Source organism: Pipistrellus kuhlii, unplaced genomic scaffold (genome assembly GCF_014108245.1).
Source record: "Pipistrellus kuhlii isolate mPipKuh1 unplaced genomic scaffold, mPipKuh1.p scaffold_m20_p_1, whole genome shotgun sequence".
Lineage (NCBI taxonomy): Eukaryota > Metazoa > Chordata > Mammalia > Chiroptera > Vespertilionidae > Pipistrellus > Pipistrellus kuhlii.
This window is the reverse complement of record NW_023425404.1, coordinates 18,051,665-18,062,648: the sequence shown is the minus strand read 5'-3', so window position 1 is coordinate 18,062,648 and position 10,984 is coordinate 18,051,665.

Genomic DNA, 10,984 nt, shown 5'->3' with positions numbered 1-10,984 from the left:
TGAGAAGCAGGCATCCTCCTGGTATGCAAACATGGAGCTGTGGCAGCCAGGTTAGTCTGGGAGAACCACAGTGTGTCCTCGACGAGGAGTGGCCAGGATGTACACAGTGTGACACCAAGTTTGACTTAATTCCCAGGAAGCACCACTGTCTCCAGGGTGGAGAGCCCTGCTACATATAAATCCCTTGCCCTGGGGTTCTTGGGTGGATCTGGGTAGACCAAGGTTACTACTACTTGTGACTTCTGAAAAATTAGACCTGAAACTAGGATTTGTTGTCTTCTTAGCAATCAGAGATCTTGTTTCTGGATAGGCACAGATTTTATGGAACTAAGATTGTACATATTTCTACTGCTCAGATGCTTCTGGCTACAAAGAGGTAACTCAAGATCCCAGACATGTCCTCACAGTATTCAGTGGCAGAGGCAGAGGATGTGACCCGATGAAGGGAAGCAGCGGAGGGAGAACTGGAGCCCAACAGGGACAGTCAGCTGCCATTTACAGGGCAGCCAAGTGCCTCTGTGAATCATGTGACCAGAAACTCCAGCAGTGTGAGTCTACTGACCTGGACTGACAGAGCCAGTCTGGCACAAACACATGCCCCTCTATCCTCACAGGTGATGAATCCTATTATTGTGAGAAATACGATTTAAGAATTTGGAGAAGCAGAGGTATTCATATTCCTTAGGCAATATGTGCACAGTTTGTTAATGCTCTAAATAGTTTCCCATTTAAGAACTTATATATTATCTTTCTGGTATTTCCTTGGGATTGGGAGAGTAAGCTATCCCACTTTAAACTAATTTTAATATTATCTATATCAAAGAAGTTTGATAACTTCAACACTCATTTTATTAATTCTTCCATGAAACCTGGTAATAGTTTCTGGTTCTGTGGTTTGTTTGTGTGTTTTGTTTTGTTTTTTTTTGTTTTGTTTTTTGTGGTTTTTTTTGTGTGTGTGCGCGTGTGTTTGTTTGTTTTATGGGTTTTTTTTGGGAGGAGGGGGTTATTTAATTTTAAATATAGTAGCATTAGAATATTTTACAGAATGTCTACTTACTATATCACTAATTTGAGGCTTTGAAAAAATGTTTTACGCTTTATTGAGAGAAAGGAGCCAGCTTCATGTTTGTACCTTTTAACAATGTTCCCTTAGTAAAATGACTGTATATCAATTTGTTTATATAGTTTATTATTAGCAACTATATTGAAAAAATGTAAAAGATGTACTAGTATGTTCACCATAAGAATCAAGCAAGGAAGCAGAAACCAATCATACAGGAGACAGAATGTAAAGTTGAAGCTGGGCCCTGGCTCAGTTGGTTGGAATGTCTTCCTGTAAACCTAAAGGTGATAGGTTCGATTCCCACTAAGGGCACATGCCTAGGTTGTGGTTTGATCCCTGTCATGGTGCCTACCAGAGGCAACCAGTTGATGTTTCTCTCCCACATTGATGTTTCTCTCTCTCTCTCTCTTTTCTCCTCCCTTCCTCCTTTCCTCCCTCTCTCCCTCCCCCTCTCTCAAATAATTTTTTTTTTAATTGCAGCAGTGCTGGCTTTGAGTAATCGAGGTTGGGGATGTGCAGAGTTGAGCTCACAGAGGAATGAGGTGCAGGGGTTGTTCATCTCCTGTATCAATAGCAAGAGCTGCTTTGTGGGGACAGGTGCAGCTGGGTTCTGTGTTTGGTGATGAGAGCATGTGGAATTTCTCCTCTGATTGCTTATGTCCTCTCAGTGAGATAAGAAGTTAGGTTATGAGCTGAGGGTAAAGAGTAGGGAGGGGTGTTGGAGGTTGAAAGGGAGAGGAGAAGGTATGAAATGATGATCTGGGGTGGGGGGAACAGGTTGACTAGGGAAATCCTATAAGACTGGCTGACCACACAGTGCATTAAAGGTTTGTGGTAACTAATTCAAAGTAGGGTGATAGAGAAATAAAGGGGCAAGGAACCAACAGTGTATGCAAGGGAGTTAAGGAGAGAGCATAAGGGGAGATAATGATCAGTGCAAAGCTGATAGGGTCAAAGGATAGGAGGTGAGGTACAAGAGCTATTGGAGCACACGTCTAGAAGGAATAAGCTGGAAAAATAGGAATGGTGGTGGGCTATCAGAATGCTTGAGGTTGAGAGTTTTTTAAATATATTTTTTATGAATTTCAGAGAGGAAGGGAGAGAGAGAGAGAGAGAGAGAGGGGAAAGAGAGAGAGAGAGAGAGAGAGAGAGAGAGAGAGAGAGAGAGAGAGAGAAAGAGAGAGAGAGAGACAAGCATCAACGATGAGAAAGAATTATGGATTGGCTGCCTCCTGCACAACCCCCACTGGGGATCAAGCCCAAAACCCAGGTATATGCCCTAAACCATAACTGAACTCACACTTCAGTCTGCAGGCCAATGCTCTATCCACTAAGCCAAGCTAGCTAGGGGTTGAGGTTGAGATTTTTAAAAAATATATGTGGTTTTTTTTTTAATTGATTTCAGAGAGGAAGGGAGCATGGAAGAGAGAGTTAGAAACATCAGTGATGAGAGAGAATCATTGATTGGCTTCCTCCTACACACCATACACTGGGGATCAAGCCTGCAACATGGGCATGTGCCCTAATCAAGAATCAAACCATAACTTCCTGATTCATAGGTCAATGCTCAACCATTGAGCCAAGCCAGCTTGGCTTGAAGCTGAGATTTTTAAGGGGATATATTTCCATAAACATTCTCATTGTCTGACATTGCTTTGAAGGTTCAATAAAAGTCAGTTTGATATTGCCTAAGAATATATATATGCGTGCGTGCGTGCGTGTGTGTGTGTGTGTGTGTGTGTGTGTGTGTGTGTAGCTAATATGCAAAGTGTCCCCTCAGGAGTTTGACCAGGAGACCGGGAGTTTGATCATTTACTATGACATGCACTAACCACCAGGGGTTCAGCATGGAATGAAGGAAGGCCCCAGCAGCTGGGAAAGGAAAGCTCTGGCCAGCAGCTGGAAGGCCCTGATGGGCCCTGATCACCGACCAGGCGTAGGGACTCTACCCATGCACGTATTTCGTGCACTGGGCCTCTAGTATTACATAAATGTCAATGAATATGATTCAGAAAGTCTCACTTCCCTCCCTCCCTCCATTCTCCCTCTCTCATAATTCTGAAATGGAATATTATTGCTGAATTTTTAATTTAACCGAAACAAGCTAAGAGCAATGCCCAATGAAAGAGCATCTTTCCATCACACAGAAAATACAGAGAAAATGCAAAAAGAGCATGTTTCTGGGAGAAGCTGAGAGGAAGAACACAAGAAATAGTTCTCTGACATTTAAGCAAGCCTGGTGCTTGTGTTTTTAGATCTACATGACTGATAAATAATGGAAAATTCCTTGTAGAGGACTAATCCAAGTGAAAAATAACCAAATGAAAAGAGAGGTTTGTGTTAGTGACTGCAACAAAAAAGAAAAGGCTGAGCTATTTTGAAATCAAAGATAATGAATGATGATTTTTCATTCATAATATTGCACCCTTCCCAAATAAGTTATTTTCAACTGTGCTCTCTTCTTACGGATTTATGTCTCTGTGTCTTTGTCCAGGTAAACTGGGAAAAGTTAGAAAAGTTCAAGTCATTTTTTAAAAAAATCCTCACACAAGGATATTTTTCTATTGATTTTTAGAGAGGCTGAAAGGGAGGGGGGAGAGAGAGAAACTTCGATGTGAGAGGGAGAGACACATCGATTGGTTGCCTCCTGCACATGCCTGACTAGGGCTGGGGATTAAGCCTGCAACTGAGCACAAGCCCTTAATCAGAATGGAACCCAGGATCCTTCACTCTGCAGGCCAACACTCTATCTACTTGAGCCCAAACTAGCTAGGGCTCAAGTCATTTTTTATAATAGTAGGGTTAATCCTGAAATGTTCTTTTATTTAGAAAATTATTTGTTTATTTTTCAAAACCTTTTTGTTTTTTTTCTTACTCAAACATTTCAGCAAAATTCTTCTCCTCTACATGTGGCATTTATAAGTAGTATTTCTTGGAGAAGGGGGTGGGGCAGAGATTACTGTGCTTTCCTCTGTGATTTGGTTTAAAAAGTGGGAAAAAAGCCCTAGCCAGTTTGGCTCAATGGATAGAGCGTCGGCCTGCAGACTGAGGGTCCTGGGTTTGATTCCAGTCAAGGGCACATGCCCTGGGTTGTGGGCTCGATCCCCAGTGTGGGGTGTGCAAGAGGCAGCCAATCCCTGATTCTCTCTCATCATTGATGTTTCTGTCTCTCTCTCTCCTTCTCCATTCCTCTCTAAAATCAATATTAAAAAAATTTTTTTTAAGTAGAAAAAAACATTTTTTACATTAAAAATTAAACATTTTGACATTAATATTTAGCAGGAAAAAAAGCAAATGGTTAATAATAAATGTATAAAAGATGTTCAATATCACTTGAATGGATTTATTTAACTCATAGAGTGCTTATTATGATTCAGACACTGCTCTAAGCACCAGCTACCATTCTAAATCTTTATAAATATTAACACAATTAAATTCAACCATAATCTTATTTGGCAGGTACTAATATTTCCCCCCATTTTTCAATGGGAAGCTGAGTCACAGAGAAGTTAAGTAACTTCCGAAGGTGACACAGCTAGGAAGCAGCAGAGCCAGGCAGCTGGGCTCCAGGCCATGCTTTTGGACACAGTGCCATGAAGTTTTGCCAGAGAAATGCAAATTCCAACAAGATACTATTTTCTACACAACAGATTGGCAAGACAATTTTAAATCCTAGTAAGGATACAGGCAAATGAACACTTAAATATTGTTACACCCTTTTTACAAGGCAATCTGGCAGTATACACTAAAATTTGAAGAACACAAAACCATCTACATAATATTCTACTTTGAGGACTCTGGCCTACGAAAATAAAAGCATCAGTGTATAAGGATATATTATACAGGAAATTGCAGCATTGTTTAGGGTGATATCAGAACTAGAAACAGCACAAAGATCCAACACAGGAGCTATGGCTGAGTAAATTATGTTACATCCATACTATAGAATATTATGCAGCCATTATATAAGATAAATCTAAATCTATTAATCCAGAGAAAAGTTGCAATAATGTGTGCAGTATGATCCCATTTTTTTAAATATATTTTTATTGATTGCAGAGAGGAAGGGCAAAGGAGAGAGAGAGGCGGGGGTGGAGGGGGGGGGGATATCAATGATGGCCTGGCTGGCATGGCTCAGTGGTTGAGCATTGTCTTATGAACCAGGAGGTCACAGGTTCGATTCCCAGTCAGGGTACATGCACAGGTTGCAGGCTTGATCACCAGTGGGGGCTATGCAGGAGGCAGCGATCAATAAGTCTCATCATTGATGTTTTTATTTCTCTTTTCCTCTTACTTCTTCTCTAAAATCAATAAAATATATATATACATATACATATATATATATATATATTTTTTTTTTTTTAATCAATGATGAGAGAGTTATTGATTAGCTGCCTCCTGCACGCACCACTGGTGATTGAACCAGCAACCCAGGCATGTGCACTGACTGGGAGTGAAACTGTGATCCTCTGGTTCATAGGTTGATGCTCAACCACTGAGCAACACTGGCAAGGTGATCCCAATTTTTTTGGCAAATATTTTTATGAGCATATTTAACAGTTACCTCAGAAACTAGGATAGGTCAGAGGAAATTATTAACTTTTTTCATATGCACTTTTGAATTGTTTCACTTTTAATACAAGCTTATATTGCCTCTGCAATTTAAAACTCTAAGTTTAAAATCATTATCAATGTAGTTGTAATAATCAGCCTAGAAAATATGTTTTAGACCTTCAGCTCCATATAGAAAATTATATGTAGCTTTCAAATCAGATATGGAAGACTCAGGTTTGAATGCCTTGTATGTACAGGCATTGTAATTTATAGTTCTCAGCAATTACAGAATAAACATTCATTTTTGTTCACGGGCATTTCTGGCAACAGAAAGCAGAGGAAATCATTTCTTATTCCTTGTCTAATACTATAACTGGGCAGCAAATAGTAATATCATTTTTTAAAGTCTGTATAAGATCTATAATTTGTTACTATTCCTTCAGTTTCATACTCAAATGGAGAGAGAATCCACATTCAGGAGGGGAATGGAGGGGCTTGTAGTGTTGAAAGGTTTAAAAACGCCTTTCTTTTCCGATAAAGAGGATGAGCTTGACGCTTGACGTCTTCTCCCTATGCTCTACCCTGTGCCAGGCTCAGGGAGGTGAAGCTGAAATCTGAAACAGTGGCTGGAAATGTTGCTGGGGGCCTGGAGTCAATAATAGGAGCCTGCAGCGTCATAGCGTCGTCTGATTTCTGATTTTGTTAACCATAGGGCCTTCCTGGTGAAACTTAAAGTGCTGCTGCCATCTTCAGGAGTTCCTCATTGTCATCTGTGCGTACAGTTACAGGTAAGTGGGATACAGCCGCAAAACCCTCTCCAGGGGTTCTGAATCACAGCTAGGAAACAGGCATCCCAGGTGACTGCTAAAATGAAAGCAGTTTCTCAAAAAAGGTTAAGATGATTACTTAGTAAGTCGGCTTTTTTTTTTTTTTTTTTTTTTCTCATCCTCACCTGAGGATTTGTTTCCATTCCTTTTTTAAGAGAGAGTGGGGAAGGAAGTGAGAGAAACCTGCAACCTAGACATGTGCCCCCACCGGGGATCAAACCTGCAAACTTTTTGGTGCAACTGAGCCACCTTCCGGGGCTAATAAACCAGCTGTTAGTGTGTATGTTATGAAATGGTACGTTCCTGCAGTATGAACTGAGTTCAGGTATAGGGTCCAAAAAAAAAGTCCGACTGAGAAGCTAAGACTTTCTCAAATGGGGTTGGGGCGTGGGGTAGGTTATAGCGGTTATGGATGCACTGAGTGGCTCTGAAGCCCTTTGGGTCAGTTTTCCGCGGGACCATATGCTCAATCAAACGCCAACATTAAGTTTAGAGAACACTTGGTGACAAGTAACCTGTGGGCTTCCATTTTTACCTGACTTACTGAGTAATTTGTTCATTAATTCTGAGCCCTCTCTTCTCTGGCTGCTTGAATTATGAACATTTGATAGGAAAGGCCAAATGGTCTAACAGACTTCTTAGCACAAAACTCCACTCTTCTTCCAGAAATAATTCTACTTCATTATGTTGTGGAGAAAATTAGGTAAGCCCTGAAAATGAAAACAAGTCCATTATACTACCTTTCTCCATCGCTGTTGGAGGTGTCTGTCCATGGTCTGGGAAGTCCATGAGAACAGGAGTTTCCTGGTGGCTCTCAGGGAATCAGCGGTCCAATCTTCAAGCCATGAAACCACAGAGTTGTCTGCAAATGCTCCTTTGAGACACTAAAGTTTCCCTATAGCTCCTTTCACACTGCTCCTTTGTTTTATTCATCATTTAAAGCAATCTGACGTTTTCACAGCCAGTTAGAATGCACCTTGTAGAGTCCATTTTTGTTACTGGTTTGCCTTATTAAAAGCAAAGAGTAAATCCCTTTCAATTCACCTTTATAAAAATTCACATCATTTTAGAAGATATCCAATTTCCCTTCCACTGCAAAACTAGCAATTAAAAACGTACGTTAAAAGAAAGGATTATAATACATAGCTAGGGCCATAATGGATTTCAAGTCATCAGCATGGCACTTCAGAAACTTCACTGTATTTGGAAGACTGTCCACGTCTTCTGAAATTTTGCCTTTGATTTATTCACTTCTTTGGCAAATACTTTCTAAGGGCCTATTAATATGCTATGTTCTGTGGTAGGCATGTTTTATATGTTATCTCTCTGTTCTTCACAATGATTCTGTGAAAATAATATACTTCCATTTAGCAGATGAGGAAACTGAGTTACAGATAGTTTAAGTAACTTGCCTATGGAAACAGGAGTAGAAGCCAAGTTTGCCTTACTCTGATGCCTACACTGTTTGCAAAATGGCATCACCAAAGCCAGAAACATCTGAGCACCTTCCTGCTTACTACATATATGAAACAGTCATTCAATGAACATTTGACTCTTTGCTACAATCAAGGCATTGTGAATTTTATTAATAGAGCAGTAAGAGATGAAAAATAAGTCAGGCCTAAAATTAGACTATAAAACAAGTAAGTTATAAAAAATGGAAAGTCTGACTCAAAGCATATAGAGCTATTTGTGCTCATTGCCACTGGGGGCATTGCTGACTTACAAATGGAGAACAGGTGGGCAGATTATACATCATAACCTTAAAATAATCTTGAGCCTATCCACAATGCCACATAGAAAAAAAATGGTTAAAAATCTAAAACATACCAAAATACATCTAACCACAATTTGACAGCTGGACCAAACTATAGATTACAATTTTCACTTCTACTTTACTTCTTATTTCTATTACATCTGACCAGTCAAGCCTTGAAATAGAAAAATGAATGATTCCTTGCAAAATTTACCAGATCTTGTTTTATGTGTAATGTTCTTACTATTTCTGGATCTCAGAGCCTGTAGATTTAATTCAATATTAGGGCAAACCTGGCCTTGTTCAACTTCACTGCACTCACTTCTGTGTCAGTTCTTCTTCTGGAGATCTAAATGGGCCCAGATTCTGAACTTGAAAAGTGATGCCGCCATCTCAGCCCAGGCCCTCAGAAGGCTCTGATACCACAACACAGCTGCTTATAGCTTAATGAACCACTGTTTAGTGTGCTGCTAAATGAGGTTGCAAAGAGAGAATCATCTCTGAGTGCACCAGCCTTTCACTCAAAGAAAGGAGTTCTTCTCATCACTTATCCGTCTTCACCTGGAGGATAAAAATATGCCCCCTCCTCCCGTCCCAGATCTTCACATTTGGGTCAACTGTGAACTCTTGAAGGAGCAGATCTGACTCTGCTTGCTGACCCAGTTTTTTACTCTAGCAGTCATCATTAATATATTAATGCTAGCTTGGAAGGTGAATCATTGGGGTCCTCAGGCAGAAAGTCAGCCCAAAAGGTGGAATGTGAATTAGCAAGGGTGGGTGGGTCAGCCTTAATGCCAATAATGATGAAAACTTTGCATTGCTCAAGTGCTCTTAGAGGAGTTCAGACAAATGTTACCCAGATCCACCCTAAAAGTAGTGAAATCAATAGACATTATATGTACTAAAATTAAAAATATAAGAAAATCATTTTGACTTCTATCTTGGGATGTACACCATACTCAAGGAGACCCTATACATTTGTCTGAGCCTCTTAATGGAACTACCCCAAATATTATGAACGTTCAGATTTTCCTATCACTTCAACCTCAAAATGTCTATAATATTATCTATGGCATCCCCCGCTTCCTCCTAAGAATATTTGATACTTCAACTATCCCAGTGTCCCCGCCTTCAAACAGTAGGGTCTTGCCCACCCCTCCTTTGGCCCCTACACTCTATGTCATCAGGTCTTCCTTAGTGAAGTTCATTTCAGAGTCCCTCAATCTGCCTTTCCCCTTGTCTAGATTCTCACTGTTGCACTTCCTGTCTCACACTAACTTGACCTTGAAGGATAACAGAATATGCCAACCCAAAATATGTCACTTTGGTATATTGATCATTTTGAACTAAAGAAACTTGAAAAACAGCAAATTTAGGGTGATGTTTTCTCTGAGTTACCCTTATCTATCAAAACTAAGATCCTCCAAAACTCCCTTGTCATAAATCCCCTCCCCAAGAATTTCATCAACCAGGGGAAATTGATTCATCATCAGAGGGAGACTAGAAAACAACACTATATCCAGACATCTTGTCACAAAATTATCCCATTTATTCTTCTCAGGGACTATTCATCTTTCTTAAAAAGCATTCACTGCCCCCTAAAATGCCTACCTATTCCTCCTTTTTCCCTATTAAGATGGTATTTAATAGGTAAGCTTGAATTCTAAGCCACCTCAGGAGTTACTCATTTTTCCCTGGGTATCTTTCATGTATACATGAGGTATACATACTAATAAACACCTGGTTTTTTTTTTTCTCTTGTTAATTTGTCGTTTATTACAAAAATCTTAGCTAAGAACTGATAAGGGAGAAGTAAAATTATTTTACTCTCTTACAACCACTAACCAACCTCCTGGCCTTGTAGTTTCCTTCATCCTTTCAGCTCAGATTAAATTTTCTAATATATCACATTCCCTCATTTAAACACATCTATAGCTCCCAAGTCTTCAGAGTAAAGTTCTGACTCAGCCTGGCATTCAAGAATATCCACAGTCACCACATGTAGGGCTTCCACTACTTACCCTCTGTGCTCACATTGCTCCAGTCAAAGCAGTCTCTCTCTCTCTCTCTCTCTCTCTCTCTCTCTCTCTCTCTCTCTCTCTATATATATATATATATATATATATATATATATATATATATATATATAATCCCTTTAATAGGACATATGTATTTCTGTCTCTGAACTGTTATTCAGGCCATTCTGCCTGCCTCTTCTTTCATATAAATCCTACTTATTTTCAAAGACTCAGCTTATATGAACAACTACCACCCTCCAAGAAAGCTTTCCCAGTTCATCCTTCTGTGTTCTTTTCATCTCAACACTATTTCTTTATATCACTACTTCCCAAAAGGATTTACAGGCCAATCCTGCAGATTGCTGATATCCTCTTATTTACCACTTTCCATAATAACAGTAGCTACCACATATAGTGCTTACCAATGCCAGGCTCTATCCACTGCTTTACATATATTAACCGACATATTTGAAACTCACAATGACCCTATCAGACAGGTGATATTACTAGCCCATTACAGATCAGACACTGTACAACGTGTTCAAAGTTACCCAAGTAGACAACCGCAGAGCCAGTATTTTGACCCAGGCAGCTAACTCCAGAGACTATGCTTTTTACTACAGTCCAATAGATACTGTTTTATTATTCTTTAACTTTTTACACCTACTGCTATCTTGCTAGATTCTTTAAGGGTAGCAACTATGTCTCATGCCTTATTTCATCCCTTTCAGTAACTAGTATAGAGTTTTACATATATAGTTCTTTA